The sequence below is a fragment of the Pinus tabuliformis genome, chromosome 2_1, assembly GCF_031772625.1.
Source record: "Pinus tabuliformis cultivar Carrire ecotype Pingquan chromosome 2_1, CPIR1, whole genome shotgun sequence".
Classification (NCBI taxonomy): Eukaryota; Viridiplantae; Streptophyta; class Pinopsida; order Pinales; family Pinaceae; genus Pinus; species Pinus tabuliformis.
Window position 1 is genome coordinate 902,084,518 of NC_142299.1, and position 8,290 is coordinate 902,092,807.

Sequence of the window (8,290 nt, forward strand, 5' to 3'; positions counted from 1 at the left end):
TAAGTATCTCATTGGCATACTTTCCTTGAGATGCAAACACTTCCATGTCCTTATGCCACACTTCTATGCCTAGAAAGTAGTGCATAAGACCCATGTCTTTCATCTTGAACTCTCTTGCAAGGTCCTCATTGCAAGACTTGATCAAATGATCATCACCTGTCAATATCAGATCATCAACATAAAGAACAATGATCAATGGATTACCTTCTACCATGATGTGGTAAATGTTTGCATTTGCTTCATTCTTGGTGAAGCCCAAACCAGTGAAATAGTTGTCGATCCTGGTGTACCAAGCACGAGGTGCTTGCTTCAGCCCGTACAAAGCCCTCTTGAGTCGGCACACATGCGACTCATGATTGAAGTTCTCAAAATCTTCTGGCTGCTCAATATACACCTCTTCCTCAATCTTGCCATTGAGGAACATAGTGTTCACATCCATCTGATGGATCTTCCAACCCATCTGAGTTGATAGTGCCAACATCGATATGATAGATGAGTACCTTGATACAGGAGAAAAAGTCTCATCGTAGTCGATCCCCTCGACCTGTGAGAAACCACGGGCAACAAACCTTGCCTTATGTTTCTCAACACTACCATTAGCTGCTTTCTTTACCTTGTAAAGCCATCGGGAACTCACTACTGACTTGTCCTCTAGTCTTGGGACAACATCCCAAACACTGTTCTGAACGATGGAGTCATACTCCTCCACCATAGCATCAACCCAGACTGGTTGCTGCACTGCTTCCTCGAATGAAGAAGGTTCAGTCTCTACACACTCCCCAACCAGGGCCATGTAACCAGTGTACTACTCGGGTGACCTCCTCTGTCTGCGTTGAGAAGATGGCTGTCCCACATTCTCTCTCGCATCCAGCATCAACCTGTCAGCTTCCCTTGAGCGTTTCCACCCATCTTTGGAAGACTCAACATGAGTGGATGTCTCCACTCCTAGATCCTCTGCATGTGGCTACTCTGCATTAGTCTGAGGCTCCTCCTCCTTAGGAACTAAAAGTTCCTCCTCTGCATGCAACTTAAGCTCCCTCTCAAGTAATACACACATGGCTTTCTACTCATTGAACTTCAGATCTCTGCGTACCATTGTCCTCTGACTAGTAGGCAAGAACACTCGATAGTTGTGGGGTGTATCAGTGTACCCCACAAGTATCCCCAACTCAGCTATTGGATCTAGCTTCTTCTAGGCATCTTTGGTCACATGGAAATAAACCAATGATCCAAAGATCTTGAAGTGACTCACATCTGGTCTCTTCCCGGAAAAGGCCTCCATTAGTGTCTTCATTCCCAGTATACGATGCGGGATTCTATTCTACAAGTATATTGTTGTATTACATGCCTCAGCCCACAAATGAAGTGGTAGGCTTTCGTCATGCAACATCGCTCGAGCATAGAAGTCCTTAAATTGTTGGGAGACATACTCTCCACCATTGTCGCTGTGCAAGGCCCTTATTTTCTTTCCAGATTCTTTCTCTACCAAGGCTTTGAACTCACAAAACCTTGAGAAGGTTTGATCCTTCTTTTGCATAAAGTAGATCCAACATCTATGAGAAAAATCATCAATAAAAATAACATAGTACCTTTGTTTAGTGGTGGAGGCTGTAGAGAATGGTCCACACACATTTGTATGAACTCGCTCCAATATTTCTCCAGCTCTACTGTCTTGATCCTGAAAGTAATATTTCACATACTTACCCAAGGTACAACCTTTACATGTATCCATTTGCTCCCGTTTTACCTTGGGAAGTTCGGTAGAAATCTACTACATGATCTTCAAGGCCCCATGGTGCAAGTGGCCCAATCTTCTATGCCATAGCTCGCCAACATCTTGGCTTTGCACCAACTCTGCTTTGGAACTCAATGCAGCACAGTCATCTACCTCCAACATGTAGAGGTTCTTTACTCGAATTCCAATCCTCTTGGTCTATCCAGTGCTGATATGCCTCAACAATGCCTTTCCTTTACTAAAGACTACATCATAGCCTTTGTCTTCCAACATAGCAACAGACACAAGATTCTTCTTCAGACCCGGCACATACTTTACATCAGTCAGGGTGAGAGGAGCTCCATGCTTCCTCTGAAACACAACCGTACCTTCACCTGAAACATAGTACTTTCCATCATTGCCCATCTCGATCTGCATCTAGAGGTCCTTCTCCTCCAAGGTACTGAAAAGATTCTTGTTGCCGGTCAAGTGAAATGAAGCTCCACTGTCCAGGTGCCAAACACACCCCACCATCGATGAAAACATACATGAGATGAGGGTGAAATCCAATTTGAACTGTGAGGCTAGTGCTTCACCATCTGATCCCTTCGATGATCCCTTCCTGGATTTCTTCTGTGGACAATTCGTAGCATAATGGCCCACCTCATGACAATGAAATCATCTCACTTTCGATTTGTTAATCTTCTTCCCACCATGGGAAGAACTGGATTTGGAATGGGATGCCTTCCCTTTCCCTTTCCTCACCTTACTCACTAAGGCTAGATTTTCTTCATCATCTTGCTTTGATGAAGATCCATCTCTGGTGCTTCTCCTTATCTCCTCCTGCATCAGATCCGACCAAAGTCATTCCCAATCTGGCAGTTTCTCTCTTCCATTTACCAAGTCTTGGTAGCTATTCCAGCTCTTAGGAAGACCAAGGAGAGCAAGACTCACCATGTCATCATCGGCTGTCGTGATCCCTACACTTCCAAGATCATCCATGCAAGTGGTGAGCTTGTTCATATATGTAGAGATCGCGTCGCCCTTTTCATACTTGATATTCAGAAGCTTGTCTTTCAGCACCAGCTTCCTATGATTGTTGTTGTTCTGATATAAATCCTTCAATGTTTTCCACATTGAAAATGGTGTCTCCTTCCCATGGAGACTCGAGACTATGTGGTCTTGAACTCCCTCCAGAAGAATTATCCTCGGTCTAGCCACACATTTCTTCCATTCTGCCAATTCTTGGGCATTAACAGCTGCTGGCTTGGGGACTTCTTGATCAATGAAGTCCTTCAAACTGTTGTCCTCTAATACCGCTTCCATGCGATCCTTCCAGGCTATATAATTCAAGCTGCCATTAAGGGCATACTCGAGCCTCAAACCGTTGAACACCATTGGTGAAATTTGAGATGTCATAAGAATTCGAATTCTATAATCAGGAACTTCAAACTTCAAACTTCTCCCTTCTTTGTATAATATTCATTGCTTTTATCGCCTTTTCTCTGATACTATTGGGTATCAGATCCCCCCATAGCAGGTTTTTGGGGCTTAAAGCAGATTTTTTTTCAATGTAATGTAAAGACCCCACAAAATGCGGGTGCAAAGCACGCGAGTCTAGGGTTATCCGCCCTAAAATATTATAATTTAATATAGAATGTGTCGGCCTACCCATGGTCCGCAGACCATGGGAATGTATAAATAGAGCGAGGCTCTAAGTGTAGAAGTCAGTTTTTGGTTAGTCTTGATCCTAAGTGTTATGCGTGTTTGAATAAGGAATTCGCTCTGAGTCTGTAAGTCTGAATTGGGTTGTAGTAGGAATAGGAAGAGGTTATGCAGTTGTGTGCACAGAGGCCTGGTAGAATCCGCAACTGTGTGCGCGGACCCTTGCAGCTGAGTGCATAGGGTGGAGTTGGGATTGTATTGGAACAGAGGATTAATAAAAGATAAGTTGATTCTGAAATATTGTGCATATGCTCGTAGATCTATGTCTTTATGCTTCTATTATATTTTTATGCATCTCTTTACAGTTTATTATTGCGCGCACTTGTTATAAATGTTGGATGATTGATGAGAATATTGGGCCCAAAAAATTAAGTCAGACCTATAATAATAACACAGTAAGGACAAGGGATCTAGACAACACCTCTTCATGCTCTTTATAGAGCTACGTGAAGATTAGATGGCTGCACGAAGCAGCGCAAGCGCACAGGATCGGTTCACAAACTTCCCAACCTTCATCAAGACATCCCTAGGGTGCGGAAACCTGGTTCCAGCACCCTCCCATACTACCTCGGGTGAGACCTTAGTCTGTGCTCCGCGGACTGTTGCTGAAGGGCCAGTAGTTTTAGGATTTGTTTGGCTAAATCACTTTTAAACCTAGGTCAGGCCCCAACAAGCCAACAAATGGTTCCGTTTCCAGGACCAGGATCTGCCTAAGGGATGTTTGATGTCGAAACACTGGAATCCTACGAAGAAGGAAATTGAATATTTGTTGGATCAGAAGCTTCACGAGTTCGTGACATGGGAAAATAGAACTCCACAGATATTCGAGAAGAGGTGGCTGGATCACTACGTATATACGAAAATCCACGAGATCTTCTTCATGTCCTTCTCTTCAGAACTGTATGATTGGATCGCAAGGTTAGCCAACAGCTAGGGAAGGTATAATCTTGATCAACCGATAGTGTGGACTCTGGAGTTAGTGCGCAGACTAGTGGCATCAGAAGATAAGATCGTGCGGGTCGTGGACCATTGGCTTGACTGGATAATAGGGGGATTTATCACTGAGTTCACGGTAGAAACAACCGTGAGCTATAGCGAAGCAGAACGACATTTTGTCAAGGGACTATCAGGTAGGTACATCAAATCTTTGAATACTTGGATTAAGATGTTGTTATGTGAAAAGCAGGTTATGCAAATACATTGATGTTTGGAATGACATGGAGTGGAAATAACTACAAAGGTATCGAAGGATTAGGAAACAGTCCCTTAATTTCACATTCACGAGAGAGCGAGGAAGAGTGCGCTCTGGTTTCTCTGAGAAGTGCGGTCAGTTTGATAAGGCAGCGCATTCCACAGTTATCACCTCCACTTACGCCATCACCTGCTTCACCTACTTCACCTCCATCTTCACCCACCCACCTCCTCCACCCCCACAGTTCAGCATGGCGAGTGCAATTAAGTTACCCATATTCAAAGGAGTAGGGAATGAGGATCCGAACTAGTTCTGGTTCGTGGTAAGAGCAGTGTGGAAAGCACAAGGGGTCACGGATGACAACATTAAGAAGGCAACATTAGTGAGCGCATTGTAAGATCACGTGCTAACATGGTATATCAAGCACTCGAATGATCACCCAAATGTAGAAATAACGAAGATCCAGAATGCATTGAACAGAGAATTTAGTCGGCCAAAATCAGAGACACAGTCAATCATCGGATTTAAAGAGATTGCGATGCTTCCAGGCAAGACCCCCTGGGATTTGGATCAGAGGCTGAAGAGTACGATCCATGAGGCTAATATGATGCTAATGGATGTGCAGCACCATGCATGGTTTGTGGTGTCTTTGATACCACATCTGAGGATGGCGGTGTCACAGCAGAAGCTTTCAACCCAGGCTGAAGCTTTGGAAATGGCAATGAGGTTGCATGAAACACCGATACAAGATCTGGGATTAGGAGTTCAACAGATCCACGCGCAGCTTCAGAATCTCTGCCTGGAAATGCAGAGCTTGAAGCAGGATAGGGCACCATGGCCCGAGGCAAGCGAGGAAGTGTGATGCATAAAATGTAAAGGCCAGTGCCACGATAAGGATCATTGTCCAATATTCGCGAACTACTTGGCAGAGGGGGACCAATGCCATTGAGACCAGAGGCACAAGCAGGTCCAAGTGCGGCACCCACGCTCTGGTGCGTGATCTGTCAGATAGGATGAAAGCACACGACAGATAACTGTCACTTGTTGCAGAAGTATACACAGACCCCCTAGCAATTATTTTGTAATTTTTGTAGATTGGTGGGCCACGACGAGCGTACTTTTCAGAGCTATGAGTTAATGATGGTTCGAACCCCAGCCTATCGAATGCAGACAGAAACCTGAGCCCTCGATTGAGCAGCGGGAATGGCATGTGGTGGATTTCAAGGGCGAGGTCGAGGATGAGGGGGAATGGGGCCAGGAAGGGGCCGCGGACAGTTAGTCTATTACAATTGCGGAGGACCAGGGCAGTACGCTCGCGATTGTACCAAACCAACGAGACTATCTTGTTCATACTGTGCTCAATTCAATCATGAAGCAATAGATTGTCCTATGTTTATCGCGCAAATGCGTGAGAAAGGGGTACTTCAGCTTACTCCAATGCAGAATATTCAAATTATGAGGTCTGAACTGCACGAAGAAGCCCCCAATGTGAATATGGTGCTTTGAAGTGGTGTGAGTATAGGGGAAGATTAGGGGAAGCAGCCTGAGGAAGATTAATGGGTTCACAAGGCGCCTACAAAGGAACCTGAGTTTGACTTGGAACGCGCAAAGTAGACGTTTATGGAAGCTAAGAAGAGCTTCATGAAGGCTTCTACTTCAGGTAGTAAGGATCAACCAGAGCCAGGAATGGATCCTTCTATGCTTACTACCTTTTTAGAGACATGCATGAAACTGCTGCACAATAATAAGGCAGTTAAAGGACTACAGGAGTTGATAACTAGGTGCGCAGGGTTAGCTGAACCGTGCGTAGTCCGGAAACTAGGAAAGCATACATTGCACATCGGGAGGGAAATGAGATTAACGGCGCAGATTGGCGAATATGAAATGGATCAGGTAATCCTAGACCTGGGTTCGGACACGAATGTGTTACCAAAGAAAACATGGGAACGCATGGGTAGGCATACGTTACAATGGTCCCCTATTCAATTACGAATGGCGAACCAACAAAAGATCTTGCCCATGGGGAGGTTACAAGGGGTAACAGTGGATATCAAAGGTGCAAACACGCAGACGGGCTTTGAGGTAATAGAGATTGTGGATGACAACAACCCTTACCCCACATTGCTAGGAATAGACTGGGCCACTAATATGAATGGAGTCATCGACCTGAAGAAGCGGAAGATGATATTCGAGAAAAGGTCTCTACATGTAGTAGTTCCACTAGATCCAGCCGAAGGATCGCGCTACACTGAACCTGTGCGCGACGATGATAGCGACGACGAGTTGGATTGCATTTACCAGATAATGGTGCAAGAGCAAGATCGGGTGAACCCGACTACAGATGGGAGAATCTAATGGGAGTGCGGCAGTTCCTATAACTTGGATTCAGATGAAGAAATAGAACACTAGAAAAACCGGTTGCATGAAGTAACAATGTTGAATTGCAACATGATGATTAGATCATTGTGGTGCGTGACGACCAAAGCAAGGGAACTGCCAACATATGATGGGGTAATAGGAGTGGATGAATTCTTAGACAAATTTGAAAGTGTAGTACCAAAACAGCAGTGATACGGTGCACTGGAATGGGCGTTGCACGCGACACCCGCACGATGGTGGAATACACACTAGAAGAATATTGGAAACTAGCACGAATGTAGAAGACGGATGCACTTACGATTTGGAAGTCCCCAGTAATGAATGCGAGCTGGGCAGCCAGGACGAAGCAGTTTGTGCACCCACTTGTGTCGATGGGTGCAGACGTGTGCTGTGCAAGCACCTCCCAGACTAAGGATCGAAAATCAGAACCCAATGCAGTAGCAGGGAAGGTGACGCACTCCACAAATATTTCGTGACAAAGCATTCAAAAAGCTATGCGGAATCATGAACAGAGTTCACCAAGTGAGACAAACTGAGTGGGACCTGCGCGTACCAGCAGTTCGATGGGCCTATAGGACCATAAGCAAAACCCAGAGCGTGGAAATGACCCCACCACTGACAAGAAGAGATGAAACAAAGAGAGTAGAGAAGAATCCCCAGACCACAGCTCCCACAGTTGGGACAGGACGCGAGGACCTTAGTAAAGGACTTAGGCAATTACAGGAAGCCATTCGGCGAGGGAGCTTGAAACTTCGTGAAATCGACGAAGATTGGGCACAGCTGAGGAAGAAAAGCATGACATTGGATGAAGAAATCAATGAACTGGAAACCAAAGTCACGAAAGTGGGCCGCGAGAAACTAAGCATGATGGGACAAAGTTTGGACAACCCTACTACTACATTAGAAGAAGTTGCGACCCTGCTACCATGGCTGCAACTGCTGATCTGAAAATGAGATCTTAGACTAATATTAAGGTATTACAGACTCATGTGCATGGATTTGCCTACATTACTTAGTGCAACGGATCAATAATATTGCGAATAATATAGACAGTGAAGCAGTTAAAGAAACATAATAGACAAACACACATAACATAGCAAGTTTAATATGGAGTTCACCCAAAACTCCTGGGCTATGTCTCTTAGTCCAGCCTTCAGTGGTGACCTCTCTATTATGTCTTCAAGAGCAGAGTTTTACAAAATGTGAGCTCAAATTAAGTCTCAACATAACAAGAACAAATAATAGGGGTTTGCTTGAATCCCTCAAGTCTTACTGAGTAC